The sequence below is a fragment of the Manis pentadactyla genome, chromosome 1, assembly GCF_030020395.1.
Source record: "Manis pentadactyla isolate mManPen7 chromosome 1, mManPen7.hap1, whole genome shotgun sequence".
NCBI classification, from domain to species: Eukaryota; Metazoa; Chordata; class Mammalia; order Pholidota; family Manidae; genus Manis; species Manis pentadactyla.
In genome coordinates this window covers 9684825-9700641 of record NC_080019.1, presented here as the reverse complement: position 1 = coordinate 9700641, position 15817 = coordinate 9684825, and the positions used below count along the sequence as shown (strand labels likewise).

The 15817-nt window shown below is 43.2% G+C and overlaps 1 protein-coding gene across 2 annotated transcripts in view; it reads right to left on the bottom strand.

The window, feature by feature from the left end:
* Positions 1-15817, bottom strand: part of EBF2 (EBF transcription factor 2) — a 179902-nt gene that overhangs the window by 61860 nt on the left and 102225 nt on the right. The window lies entirely within an intron of this gene.

The following is a 15817-nucleotide window of genomic DNA, read 5'->3' as shown; positions in this document are numbered from 1 at the left end:
AAAAAGAACATGGAATTAATCTGTTACACCAGACTGCAGGAAAAGAACAGCAGCAAAAAGATGGTGGGTCAAAACCCTCATCACCGTGTCCAGTAAACTATGGTCAGATAAAATCACTGGGTTCCTAAGTGGCAAGAGGCCCGATGGAATCACTTCCTATTTGACGTTCACTCCAATTACAAGCTCCTGGAAGTGGCTTTCCAGTTTGGCAACACATCCTTCGTTACCAAACACACTGCCTCACGAGCAGGATCTGCGTATTCGTTGAGGCGCCAGGAGGGAGCGACTTCCCCCCACTGTGCAATTCTGACTCCATATCGATAGACTTCATTTCGAAGCCATTTCATGATTTCTTCTCAAGCGAATGTCTCCCATGGCTCAAGTGGCAAGCGATTGACTGTAAACCGTCGCTGAGGCGCAGAAAGAAAGAGCCACTTCCATTCTCCACTTATTTCAGACCAGCCACACACCACAGTTTCTGAGCACCTGGGGTGATATGCTGGGACTTTTTGTTTCCCCTATATTCAGACTCATCTTCACTCTCCTGAATTCCATTACTGGGCACCGTGAGGCTCATAGGGAAAAAACATCTCTGAGGAAAAGGCCCTGTGTTTGCACTCGGATGAAAATCTGACACCATTAATGAAAATAGTAATTGAGCTCTTTGGGCTTGAACTGGAATGAAACACAACAGTAGGAGCATGTTTGTCATTCTGATGGTTCCCATCCGACGTCTTTGGAGAGCTCTTTGCCATGTGCACAGTTCGATCTTTTCCTCTTTTTTTTTTAAACCCATATCCTCTTTTTACTCTATCACTTACTTTCCCCTCTCATCAAGAAAGGAAAAAAGAGTGAAATGGGATGTACTACAGACAGACTTCAGAACACATCTTTTAGTGAGACTTCAGAATTAGGATACAAATCTATTTCCCCATCTAATGCCATGACTCCTCGCGTGAAGGAGAGAAATGAAGTTATTAGCCAGCCATCAGCCTAATGGGTCCTTCCTGGCCTGTTTCCTGAGCGCCCTTCTCCCCCTCTGCAGCCTTCCCCTCCCCCTCCCGGCTCTGCCCTCTCTGGGAAGCTCATCTATGCTAGGCTGAGCAGTGAACACCAATTACACCAAGAGCCCTTTGCTGTTGCCTGGTCCGCTGGTTTTACTGTTTTGCCAGATGGTTGAGGCCAATGTGTAAACTCTCTACCCCACCATTAATTCATAACTCGGTAATAACTTTCCCACGGCTCCAGGAAATTGAAATGAAGTGCAAATGTGAATATTTGGAAAGGGAATCAAGGTTGGACAACTCTTTTACACCTGCCAGTATAGACAACAGTCAGACAAAATGATATCTACCTTTACACAGGCTGGAACATGACTTTCCCAAACTAAGGCTGACTGACTCCATATGAACAATTGGATAAAGTGGCCAATGAAGTTCAGAGTTGGGCCCCTCCTATGAGGGCTTTCTCTCTGCAGTTTTCAGTTGTATACCTTCTGCACCTATGGTCCATTCACTAATGACCTTGAGCTTGAGCATCTATGTAATGTTATATTCTTATGACAAAGCTGTAGATTAGCAGATATGAGTGCATTCTCTTGCTAAGACAGGACACCATCCAATGTTTGTTAGCATCATTAAACTAAAACTGACTTTTCACCTGCTCCCATACCATATGCAGCTGCAAATTTTTAAATTAAACTATGAAGCCATGCATAAATTTACATATATTACAGACTAGCCTCTCCATTTAACATGCAAATGTACTCCAATGTTTCAGAACACCTTCTGTCGCTAATTAATTTGCTGAATTATAATTAGACTAATCCTGCATAATTAATAAGCACAGATTTTTTTTTAATTTGTAAGCAGCTTGAGGAGATCATTCACTTCCTTCTATAAACTGCTAAGTAAGTGTTAAAAAAAATCTGGAAAGAACATGTGTGAAAAGGTATGTTTGATGTCACATACAAACTCAAACTAGCATGGAAGATACAGAAGTCAGTATTGATAGAGGTATATATTTGAAGCCAACATTCAAACAATCAAAAAAATCACATTCAGAGGATGGGGACTAATTCTTCCTTTGTCTCCTTGTATATAATGTTTTATTCTTTGCCTTCTATCCGTCGGATCTTCCAAGATCACAGAGGCAGGAGAGGATTAAAGTAACCGTATGTTGTATTAGGAGAGATAATGATATTAACACTCCACTGTATATCAAAACACTCTGTGCATGCTGGGTGCTTATAAGCCCCTTTGATGGTATCTGGAATCATTTTCATTTTGGCTGCCAAAAACACCCGAGATCCATCTAGTGGAAACAATTAAGTTCCATTAGTACTGTATCCATTCGGTAATGATTACAATGAAGGGCCCCTCTTTAATGCTGAAGAGTAGAGTCTCAAAGAAATGTATGCATCTGTGCGCTTGAAAATGTGAGACTCTATAGTTTTACAATCAAGCATGAAGGTTAATTTTGACCCGAAAAATAAACCAGCATCAGGAGAGCTTGCGGTAAGATGACTTGTTAGAAAATTAGGAGCAAGGTGGGAATCTGGAAGGCCAAGGTAAGCTTAACAGACAGTCATGCAAATGGAGAACAAATCCAGAGAGACAAAGAGGGAAATGCATGTTCTGACAGGGGAAGTTAGTAAGCCCTCAAAGAGAGGAAAAATATGATTTTAGAGCAAACAGATTGCTCCTTGGCCCTTCCACTCAGCTAAATCACTGATATCAGTGGCCAAAAGATTGTGAGGCCAGAAGGATAGAGCCACTTGAAATGTGCCTGACTTCCTAGCACTGCAGTTCAGTTTTTTATGGTGACTACGCACAAGAGCAATTTCTTCTGAAGAATGCAAAATGATTTTGCCAGGTTCATTACCACAGCAAATAAACCTTCTCACTACTAGTCAGCCAACATGTTTTCTTGACAAAGCTAGGACATAAGCTAGCTTGAGAGTCAAGGAGAAAGTTAAGAAGTGCACCAGCACCTCTGAGACCTGTGGCCACAGCTGGGAACTGAAGCCACAGGGCCAAACCGAGGGGCCACCTCTGCCTCTGTCATGAGAAGCACCTACCTCCGACTTCATCTCTTCTCCTTAATCTGGAAGGAGAACCTGAGACAGCTGCCCTATGGGGTTCCTGCTGTGAGAAACCGGACTGAGAAAAATATTTTGAAAGTACCTGGGAAAGGCCGCACAATTTTTCTGAGCTAAGCAATGTTATTATTACTTGGACAGTTTGTAAACAGATGTTTTGGGCAGTTTTTCCGAGCCAAACCATGGCCTTTCCTTTGGTCCCCATCTGAAGAGATTAAATGGTTCAGGGAGATTTGTAAAAGCCTAAAAGAAAGGGCACTTTCTGTGCCTTTCATAGTTACTCATGAGGAACACAACTGTTGGAATACTACCCCTAAAAAGAGGCTAGAATTAGTTTCTTGCCAAAAAATGTGCAAACAGCCATGGAAATTTTTAATAATATCTTCACCTTTCAAGAAAAATCATGGAAATCTATCATGCTTCTTTTTCAGGCTCCCTAGATCCCATTTTGAGTGGTTATCATAGGAAACCTGGTCACTCTGTAGTTGAGAGTGTGTGCAAGTCTGTTGTTCTAAAGCAAAAAAAGAGAAAAAGGGCTTAATGATGACACTCAGAGTGGAAGGGAAGGTCCCTCCACCCCACCTCGATGCAGTGTTGGACTAAGCGCTCTGCATGCTGTCTGCAGCGGGGCTGAGAGATGGACAGAGCCAGAGGCTCCCCAGGCAAATCCCACATATTGATAGGCAAGTGTTTTGGTTTGGGTTTCAGTGTTTTGGATATTTTCTTCGGCTCTGCCCAGCCGCTTTCAAAGTAGGTACCAGTGGGAGGGAGTAGAGAGGAAGCGATTGCGACCTGCATAGAGTTAGCTTTGAGAAATTCCCAACAAGGTATTCGGAGGAAAGAAAAGCGACTTTGAGACATTTAAACACCAAGGTGTAAAGCAATTAGTGAACAAATCCACATCTTTGGCAAATGGGTTTCCCCCTCCAATGTACATTCCAGGAAATTCCTCTGATTTTATTTTTTGGCAGGAGGGTTTTCCTCCACAAACATCACTGCTAGTTTATTCTTGTGATTCGTGCTCTCTCCTTCCCTCTTTCTCTCCTTTCTTCTCTCTCCCCAGTTTCCAAATTCAGGGTGGCATGTCGTGCTTTTTAAGGCTACGTAAGAGTAGGTAAGGGAGGGTGAGTTGGGAAGAAATGGTGACTGAAGAAAAACAAAATGAGAATTACATCAAAGCTCTAGTTCATCTTGAAAGGGGGGACGGCTTGCCTCCTCTCTAGCCATGAAGACCCATATTCACAGTTAATGTAACCTTCATGCCAAAAAACGGAAAAAGAAAGAATGTGTAACCTGACAGGTAGCAGGTGGTACATATGGAATTATCATTGGCTATTAACACCAGGTCGGGTATCGTATTAGCCACTTTCAGACTGCATTTGCCAAACCCACATAAAAATATAAAACCAGGTATTTCAGAATTCCGTCACTCCCTTAGCAAAACAGATTTTCTTATATTACTCATAGTACAGTCAGCCGGCTTTCATTAGAATCTTTTTCTTACTTTTCTTCTTCTTAAGAAAGAACTAAACCTAGATGATGTAAAAGAGAAACTGGGACAAAAATCAGGTCAAGAATTTGATACAAAACGCATTCAGACAAAGCTAATAATATTCCAGAGTATTGTCAGGTTAGCAGACTAGTATTACATTAATCTGATCTCAACCCAACCCCTGTATCTACATGAGGTTCCAGGAATCAGTCACTACTTCCAATTGTTTTATTCATTCATTCAAACTTTACTGATTCTGAAGCCTCTATTAATTCTATGAGGATCACTGACTTTATGGAGATTTCCAAATCCTACTACTCAAATTGGACTCTTTCTTTTAAGTCACAGTAAGAACTTCTTATCTGTTCTACTTTTCTTCCTTATTTTAACACCATTGCATTTTGCACTAACCCTGGTTATGTCACAGAGATCACAAATTAATCAGTTTTCACTTTGCCCATGGGTTGATAACTAGAATCTCTTGCATTTTCTCTTTAAAAAACAGAGGTTCCCATGAAGTCTCAGAATGGAACCAGAACCCGTCTACACCCGAACATGCCCCAGTGGAGGAGAAGCAGTCCCTGGGCCATCCCACATTTCTAACCTTTCTCTTTCATAATATCATATTATTTCTCAGAAATATGCTACATTGCAAGAACAAGGTGAAACTGAGCCACTTTATTTCAAAAACAAAAGCTAGGTATAAAATCCTCCACCCCATTTAAGTTACTGGGATTTCTCTCCCCAGGTTCAAATAAAGGCTAAATGTGAATGGGGCAGATTCATGTGACATCCATATGTCAGTCCCGGTTTGCTTAAAACAAGACCCTGAGTTTGTTTTAAGGTTTCAAAAGCCCTGGACTGAGCCTAGTCAAATTCTAGCTTTCCAAATCACTTCTAAGCTGATGAGAATTTCTTTTTATTTTTTAACCTGGTTTTATGATACACAGTGTTTTTCAAGTCCAGATGATTTCTGAAGATGAGAGATTTTTAGGTACTTAGCTTTGCCCTTCGTTAAATGAGTTCTATTCTTAAAGCCAGGTGCAAGAAAATATCTGTCTACACATAGTACGTTCACTTGAGACTATGTAATCCAGATGACTCAAATAAAGAAACCCTTGCTTGAGAAAAAAGATGTTGGTGATATTTGATATCTACAAAGTTCTTAAACATTAAAATAATTCAACCACTCATTGCTTTCACCAGAACAGATATCATTATTGCATCAAAACACAGACGCACGCTCACACACACACAGCATTAAGAGACAGAGTAGCACCAAAAAAACATAAAAGTTGCATCTGCTCCCCAAACTCAGTTGAGACTTCTGGTGCCATTGGCTTTCTCACCTTCCAAAATGCTTTTGAAATAAGTGCTGATAGGCCAAATGAACCATTGCAGGCTCTTTTCAAAACACAGCGGAGAATTAAATAAATGATGAAAATTTTAACATCGTTTGGGGAAGAAAAGTTTAATAGCCAGTGTCTGCAAAACCAGACACTGGGTTTTACCTACATGAGCCTTCTCTGCCCCAGAGCTCAAAGTTGGGATTGTGGTTTCTCCCCATGCAGTGGCTAGTGGAAAACAGCCATTTACAGAAAAAAAATTATTTACTTCCCTTGGGGAGCCAGCCACTGACCTGGAAGTAAAACATCTCGGCCCTTCACTCAGAGGCCACAGAGCCTGTTCTGCTTTCTCAGGGAGCTGCCAGGACTCGAGCAAGCAGCAGGACTGGGTCCAGGAGCATGGGAAAACGATGGCCGCAGCTCCCTGGGGAGGAAGCACAGAAGAGGGCGCAGCCACGCTGGGAGGAGGGCGGCTCTGCCGGCCCGGCGCTCTCTGCCCACTCGGACACCAGGATCCCATGCCAGCCTCTCCCTGGCAAGCCCATGGGCAGGATCGCCAACCCCAAGAATTCCTCTGCCCCAACACCATCCAAGCAAGTCGTCTTGGCGCACACACAGTCGGACTTTATTGGCTGCTCGTTGGACCTGAATTGAAGCTACAATTCCCTCATTCCTCCTGGTGGAATCCTGACTTGAAATACGACAGAACCTGAAAAATCAAGCCCATTTTTTCACTGTCCCTCAGCTTGCCAAGGGGCTTACAACAAAACCATACTGAATAAACAGCTGGGCGTCTATTCTCTGTCTAAAGTTCTTTTGTTTTAAAGAAAAGAAAAAGAAGAGATTTCACCATTTCCAGTAACATGACTGTTTTAAGCTATTTTTTGATAACACGCCTTCTCAATGGATCAAATGTGTTTCCATCTCTTCGCTCTACTATCCACGGTCTTGAATTGGAGTGAGGGGGCTATTTTTAGTTCAAGTTTGATAAAGTCAAACTGAAAGGCCCAGTGAAGCTTAGATCATTGTCTTTCATACTTTGTCCTGCCTTTAGGTTGCTTATTTTGTCAGGAATGTATTCCTTCTTGAGACTGGCCAAGATTACAAGACAAAAACGAAATAAAAACCTTTTTTGGTGTACAAAGCTAGGCAGATTGACTTTTATACTATGATTTTTTTTAAGTGATAAAGCCGTTAGTGGACTAATTTTGTTCTTAACTCCACGATTTTAACCTGGGCTGAATGGTTACTCTTCTCCTAATGAGATGACTCATTGAAAAGTGAAGCTAATGTCATCTACTTTTCATGTGATCTATAAAATTAATCTCCCATGCTTATGTCAATACCAATCATGTAATGTAGGAGGCAGTATGGCCTAGAGGATAAAACTTAAGAGTAAGGAGATCGTGTCCAATTACTGCCGATATTACTGACAATATTTTCACCTTTCTGTTTCACCTGCCTATTCTCGATCCTCACACACATTTCTGCACACATCTTCCCTGCAAAATTGGGTAATACCTCTGAGAGATGCTGGGAGAATTACTTAGGTGCTTTGGGAACCCGTTAAAACACCTTTTAGAACTTTCTTGTGAAATAGCAGATACTGTTAATGTCCTTACAGTGGCATCAGCCTTCTTGCAAATAACCATGACACGTTTAGCAAATTGTCTTTCTATTCAGTAAAAAACGATCTCATACAGGTGACCGTCCACCCAAAGGGTTCCATTTATTTCCAGAGAATAAATTACGCCAAAGGAGGGCACAATGCATAGTAATTAAGTCTCCAAGTTAAGAAGTGATCAATGCTTACACTTTAGGGGTTAAACCAAGAGCTGATTACATCAGGAAGGAATTCATGTTCTTTATTCAGCTGTAAAATAAACTGGGAGTTCTGTGTTTGGGGTCCGAAACATCTTTCAAAACATTAAATCAATTTAATATCAATAATTGCCAGATATACGCTAGATTAAATGAACCAACACAGATAGCTTTGTTCACAGAGAAAACAGGGCCAAATGGCTTTCATTAGCATGACTAATCCCAAAGTTCTCTGGTTCGATAATCAGATGTCTTAGCCTGAATTGTGACTCTTGCAATGTACAGCTTGGCACAAGACATTATACACCCAGCTATCCTATGCCTTCAACATACACGCTGAATATCAGAACAGCAAGGTGACATTTAAAGCACCCATACTAGCCACCACTGTGCCCACTGGTGCTCAGGAACATACCAGGAGCACAGAAAAGGAGGAACCTGCTTGCTCTTCAGCCCAGAGCTGAATCTTTGCCCAGACCTGTTTCTGAGGTGCTCTGGAAACCTCTGCTTTGGCCTTGGGGGGACAGTCTTTGAAACAGTGGCTTGTTTCAAAAACCAGGCTTGTTTCCCCAAGCTGTGCAGTGGCCCCTCTGACACTGGTCACTTTCCTACTGCTGTGATTCTAGGACCAAATGGGGGCCCTGTGACGTGGAGCGTTGGCAGCATTTTCAGATCTGCCCCTGAGAATATTTCCCTTTTCTGGAAATGCTGACATATGTTCCCTCCTTGTAACTTTCTCAATTTTGAAAAGTTAGGACAAGTTTTATCCCTAAACGACCCTGCGAATTTCAGATTTTCTCTCAGGCTCTCATAACTAGAAAAGAATGGGCTCTTCAGAAAACCAGGGGTGTACCAAATGCACCCGGAAGGCCATCAGAGTGACTGGTGAGGGTGGGGGCCGGGGAACTGTCAGGGGTGGGTTCCTTCCCAACTTTGGGCACTTTTCTAGAGTATTATGCAGACATGCAGGGAACTGTCATCAGAGCACAGGGACCTTGCAGAAGGGGGCTCTGTGGACACTGCTATTTGCGGGCCTTTGATTCTCTGATTCCCAAATCCAAGCACTCACCCCTAACCCACCATTACATCACTTCAGCCATTCCTTGTGGAAGAAAAACTGCCTTTGGCGTGTGTGTGTATGTGTGTGTACAAACTGCCAGAAACACAGAATAGCTCTTTAGGGCCTGGTCGCTGGGCGGCCAAGCCTCGGGACAGTCTCCGCTGGAGGTCTGGGTGAGCCTCGGGTCAGAGCAGCTGTCTCTGAGTCACGGTGGGCTGTGCGGCCCCAGATCCCTTCATAGGGGATCTGGGAAAAGAGAGAAAGCACTTTGCTTTTCATTTCCAGGATAGGAAGGGAGATTTTCACAAAGCCTGTAGAGCCTGTGCAGGGAATGCATTTTAAAGTAAAGTGTGACGATCCTATGAGTTTGGTTTTGAGAATCACAGGCTTTGATTATAAAGGTCCCTGAAGGGCAACTGGTATCTGCAGGGACCAGCCAGTTCTGTGCAGGCTCTCCTTGACTTTGCTGTGTGCATGTGGGTTGCTGATTATAATGGTTTTCTTACTTTCCCAATTTATGTAACTTGCACACAATTCCTCAACTGCCCAACGAACAGATGTTCACAGGAGTCTTGACTCAAACACGCAGTCGGCTCAGAGGATTGAAAAGAGTTGTCAGTCCTTCTACTGTGAGGCAGGACCACCAGGTGGGGGCTCCATGTCCCCAGGTATTGAGAGGCCACAATGCAATATGTTAGGGAGACTTCGTCCTCTTCATATGGTGGCCTGATTGCAAAGGCAAAAATTTCTGTGAATTCTCTGAGACAGGATCAAACGCAGGCTGGCTCACTCACTGAAGGGGCCACGGTGAAAGGAAAGAACAGGGGGAAGTGCTTGTCTGGCCTACGAACTCCCTCCTCCCACCTCCACTTTTCCTGTCTTTCTAATGTTCTTCTCAAGTCTTGCTAAGAAGTAATACATGATTGCCTGAGTAAGAAGGTAATCAAGTCGCTTAGGAAAGAGGCTGGAGAGGCGGAAAGGACTTGTACTCCATGAGTTAGTATCAGTCTTTACACCTCGACGCTGACAATGGGGACATATCTTGTTCTCTAGGCACTACCCTCTTGGATTCACAGTGTGCCAATCAAGGGTTTTCAGAAGGTCAGAAAATCCGCATGGGCCTCATTCTCCATGATGCTGCCGATTCCTCCCACATGCTCCACTTGGTGAATGTCGAAGCATAAAGACTGATGGCCAGCTCACAGAGTATGAGCACTCTCCACATTCCCAGGCGATTTCCTAAGATTTTATTGCCATTCAGTCCAGGCAATAGGTTATTACTTCACAAAAAGACTTGAGAAGTTCTATTCATTACATTTGAAGGAATCTAAATTCATCAAACTACCCAGAAGGTATCAGATCTCCAATAGATCAGATAATCTCCTGGGATCAAGAAAGAAGCCCATATGATCTTTTAGGGCCAGCAAGAGCATTAGAAGCCCCAGGATTTAGGAACTGGTAGATAGTTACAGGACTGTGATGGTTAGTTCCCTGTGTCAGCCTGCCTGGGCTACACTACCCAGTTATTTTAATCAAATGCTAATCGAGGCATTGCTGTGAAGGTATTCATAGATGTGGTTAACATCTACAATCAGTTGACCTTGAGTAAGGGAGGTTCCCCTCATACTGTGGGTGGGCCTCATCCACAAAAGGCCTCTAAGAGCAGAAACTGACATTTCCCAGGAAGGAAATTCTGCCTCAAGATTAGAGCATCAACTCTTGCCTGAGTCCCCAGGGTGCCAGCCTGCCCTATGGGTGCTGGACTTGCCAACTCTGGCCCTGGAACCGCATGAGCCAATTCCCTGAAATAAATAAATTAGAATATTTATTTATTTACATATTTAATAAATACATTTATTTGTTTTATACATATTTAATGAATACCTATATATACGTGTATATAAATCTCGCATTGCTTCCTCTCAAGAGAGAACTTCCATCACAGATATTTAAAGACCCAGGAGACGCTAGGAGTACCAGATAGTGGGGACTTTTCTGCCTGGGTGGGTAACTCCTGGGTGAGGTGCCCTGTTCTTTGTGCACATTAAACACCTGGGATCTTCCTCCTGAGTGCTGGAAGAGGGGGCAGGGGACAGGAAGGGGAGCACCATTGTGGTTCCTGCCGCTGTGGCACTTATTTTTACAGACCAGACTGAAGGGTACACAAGTGGAGCGTGAGACCTAAACAGAGAGTTTACATGGTATTGCTCTGATTATGGACCAGCTATAATTAAAGTATGCCAAGTATTGTGCGTTTCGTTTCTTTCTTTCTTTCCTTTTTTTCTTCTCTGAGAAATCCCCTACTTTCCTGGGAGGGTTATAGAACTCTGATAAGAAAACCCTGTCAAGAATAAAACCTGGCCTGCATGGCCTCAGGAAAAGCCCAGAATGTATTTACATCATTCAATGAAAATAGAAATGTAAGGAATCATGCTCATTATATTAAGGAGCAAGGCTTTTCCCCTTTCCTCCACACAACTGTAGCTAAACTTTCAGAAACTGTCAGAAATGGGTTTTCCCTAATTAACAGGGAAAAGAAATGGGTTAGAATCTGGTAGGGGTGAATGTTTTCCTTTAGGGTGAATTCAGTCAGGAAAATAAATGCACAGCTAGCGTGGATTCCTGACACATTTACGCTGCTGTCTTGGGGCTGTTTGGCTCCTGGGAGGCCCATGCTGGATTTCCACATGTGGCAGGAAGAGAAGAGCCACTTAGGAGTCTGGTTGTTTTAAGGTACATCTTACCTGTGTGAACCTATCTGTGTTAACTAAGAGAAAGCGGGCCGCATAGACCTCTGAGTTGCTCCCATGAACACATTTCAAATAGACCTGGAGGGTGGGAATGAACTACAAGACACGCCCTTGCTGCCAGGAAGTGGACCCGATTTGGCCAAATGACAAACAGATCGGAAACATTCCCAGCTTCCTGCAATAACCCTGCACCTTGGGAGTCCCCTAGCGTGCAGATGACGCCATACCAACACTCCACGCCTCAAAGTTGTTAGTATTATTATTATCAATTCACAAAGAACATTTTTCTGTGCAGAAAGTTCAGTGGAAAATAATACAACTATCCACTGCCTACTGAGTGTTGGTCTGCTTGTATTGATTCATTTGGTCACTCTCCACGATCTCAGACAGCATTCCATGCCAGACAGCACACAGATGGGGAGACAGGGTCAACAGCTACTGGACAAGGACAGGGGATGGGCTCCAGCCTGGGCTGGTTTAGCCCTACTCTAACTCTCCTGAGAGAGAGAATTCATTGTGCAATTTCTTTTTCCTCTGAAGCACTTTATCAGGGTTTATCAGTGACTTAGAGCACTTAATACTATGGTTATGGAGAGCAGACAGTCAATGAGGCTATTTATCGAGTGATCATTCTGCTTGGAAGGCGGAGAACTTCTCTGTTTTAATATCCATTCACTTGGCCCCTTCATCCTTTCTATCGGGTGCTTTTTTCTTTTCTCTTTTTGCAGACTTCTGAGGTCTCCCTGTCTTTCAGGGCACACACGGATGTCATCTCCTTCATAAATCTTGACCCTCCGGTCCAGTGTCGCCCCCTCCTTGGCATATCCACGCATGCCAAGGGGGAGATAACACCGCTCCAGGGGGCATCTTCACACTCCCTTCTTACCCCACCACCCCCAAGCTCCTGGGTCTTACCCAGATCCAGATAACTAGGGGGAAATGGGTAATGGTGGAGCTGTATTAGAAAAGGGCTAAGGTTTACAAGGTAGAGGGGCAGAGGGAAAGCAAGAGAAGGGGTCAAGTGAGAGGGTGAGAACTTAGAAAGTGGGGAGTGGGGTGTGGATACAGACATCACGGCAGCTGAGGGTGGGAAGCGGATGGAGAATAAAACGGTGAGGCAAAAATCTCCTGAACTGAATTCCCTTTAATTACTTTACTGTTCTTTGAAAGATGCCCAGAAGAAAACTAGAATTACTTTCAATTACTTTTAGCTATTGCAAGGTTTGGGTGTGACCCCATGCTGAGACAGAGACACACGTGACTTTCAGTTTTATTCAGATTACATCTCCGAGTCTCATCCAACATCACATACACTTCCTGATGGAGCTCCTCATTTGGTACTTAATTTACACTGCCTCACACTGTCTCAGGTGCGGTGGGAAAACCAGTTCTGGAAGACCTGAGCTAGAGCCCATTACTTCAAAGCTGTGTGACTTTAGGGAAGTCACTGAACTGCTCTGAGCCTCACTGCTACTGTCTGCCTGTAAGACAATATATGTGAAAGCATACTGGGAAAACCATGAAGTGCTACGCAAATTACTCAGTGCCTAGCAGGGACTCATTAAAATCTTGCTGATTGATTAACTGGTGATTAACTCTGGACAGCTTCCTTAAAAGTGTCCTCGGTTCGTGAAGAAGTGGGATCACCATCTAAACCAAGCAACATGCAAGAAAATCCACTTGGCTTTACAGCAGCCTGTATTCCAAGGGATTCCGAAGGTTATAGATGTACTTGCCAACGAATCACTTTCTGTTGTTCAATGAATTTCACTTTGGTTGGGATGATGAGGTTTGTCAGAAGAAATGAGGATGTAATGTTGGCTAAACGCACATTGGAGGCTGCAAGAACCTAGATTCCAGAAGTCTGAGTGAAGAAATCAGGAACACCGACACCCTACCCCGCCCCCACCCCACCCCCCTCACCGCCGGATCAGCTTGAGCCACACAGTAGGCATTTATTTCTAAAAACGCTGGGGATGGGGCTGTGTCGTAATTCCAACCATCCATCTATTTCTGGGTACACTGGACTGCCTGTAAGGTTTTCTCAGAGCTTACATGCAAACAAAAATGAAGCTGAACAAAGTTGAAGCGAATGAAACTTCAAACTAAATTTTTATTGAAATTCTCCCCATTGTCGGCCGACATTTTCAATTTTCATTTCCCTGCCTCAGCCCATTTTGCCATAGAAACTTGGATGTTTTCATTGAACGGCAGCCAGTGAGCACTGGGCCAAAGGGGCACACTATAAATTTGGAAAAATAAATAAATGCTTCAGAACTTCCACTTGAAAAACCACAGCTAAAAATGAAATCAAATCTGACCCACCCCTTTTCTTTTAAATGGTGGGAACAGACCCAGTGTGCCTCAATTTTTAGGCCTATATTAAATTTTATATAAGCACCTTGGAAATCAATGCATGGCCTGCTCTAAAGCAATCATGGGAGCTTTGACCTCATACAGCAAGGTTTGGACAACTGAGACAGAAGGTACCATCCCTCCTGCACCATGCTCCTTAGCAAACATGTGTGCTTAAAACATAAAAAGGGAAGAAAAATCAGTTTACAGGCATAGGGAGAATAATTCACTCCAAATTGCTCCTTTGATGAATGTGGACAAAAGAATAAAATTTGTCACCCAGCTAATATTACCATCAATATTTTGTCCAGCTACATTCCTCTCAATTTAAAAACAGTTCAATATCCCTTTTACCTTCAAGTAGCAGCACTTAATAAACAGTGATGGATGGTTTTTATTTTTGTTCGCGTTTCAGTCTCCCCTGCCTCTGTTACAAGGGGACTATTTTGCTTGGGGGAAATGTAGATCTTCCGTCTTTCTTGCATTGACATGCATCCCTCAAGGAAAGACGGCCATATTTAATTCATAACCCCCATCGGCTACACAAACATACAACTTCCCATCAATTAGGCAACACAGAGATGTTGTTAAAAATCAATGAGCTTATTATTAAATATATTTTTTTCATGTAGCAATAATAGTTATTGCCGCACTATCGTTATTACTGCAATGTCAGCTGTTTAGGCAGCTTTCAGAGAGTTTGATTGGTTTTGATGTTGCTAGCAAGGCGTTCTATGAAACGAGGGATCCGGGGGAGGTGTTCCTGTTCTGCCTCCTCCCATATTTGGACGCCATCCGGAGCAGCAGGAAATGAACGCTGCAGTGGGAGGGAGCCGGCACTGTAGGCGGAAGACCCGGGTTCTAGTCCCGGCTATGCACCTGACTAACCGTGTGATCCGAGGTGAATGCCTTCTCCACTCCTTTCCAAAAGTGAAAGGACTAAACTGCACGATCACTGAGGTCCTCCCTCCATTCCACAATTGGGATTTTTAAAAAATAACTTATTTTACTGGAAAAGGAAACAGGAAGAAATTTGTACACTTCAGCTGCTGTTAATTTCAAAAGACTCTTGATTTTTAAAACAAGAAAGCAGGGGAGGGAGGTTGGGGGCGGGAGGACAGGCAGGGAACACTTCCGAATCTGGAACAGACGTACATTGATCCGAAAACCAAATATGCCCATATTTGTGTTCTCATTCTCGTTGCGTGTTTATTAAAAATAATTTTGATATTTTGACACATGCCACTAACTGTGGGAGCCTCCTGCCTACAAACAGAGATGTGAAAACCGTGCCAGCACATGCAAAGGTTAAAAACAACATTGCACAGATCTTGGTAACTGCATCATCTGCTGCCTGGCCGCAGCTGATCTGAACTGAGTCCCCCGTAATTACAAGAGAAGGTGGAACAGGTTTGCTGCTAATTGGAAAATTCTGCAAATGGCAGCACTGAAGTAAATTGACAGTCGTTAGAATATTAGCAAAATGAGAGTACTGATTAGGAAAAAGCTCAGATGCAGACTTTTTTTTTTTTTTTTTTTTTTTACTGCCGGATTCTACTGGCAAATTGATAATAAAAGCTGAACTTAATAATAACAGCTGTTATTTGACCTGGTAATATTTTTTTTAATCTGTTGCTGTTCCCAGACCAATAACACATAAAGAAGGTCTGTATCCACTGTTGCAAAATTATTTTGAATCCCAAAAGGTATATTCAGACTCGGAAAAGGAAACTGCGCTTAAAGGGGCAGTCCATCAGTAGTCACGCTCTAAGGAAAGTACGCTCCCTTGTAAAGCTGAGTTGTCGTGTTTTCACCACCTTCCAACAGGTCTCGTAGACATTCTGGAGTGTTAATGTGTCCTTCTCAAAATGGGGCCTGAATTCTATTTCCAGA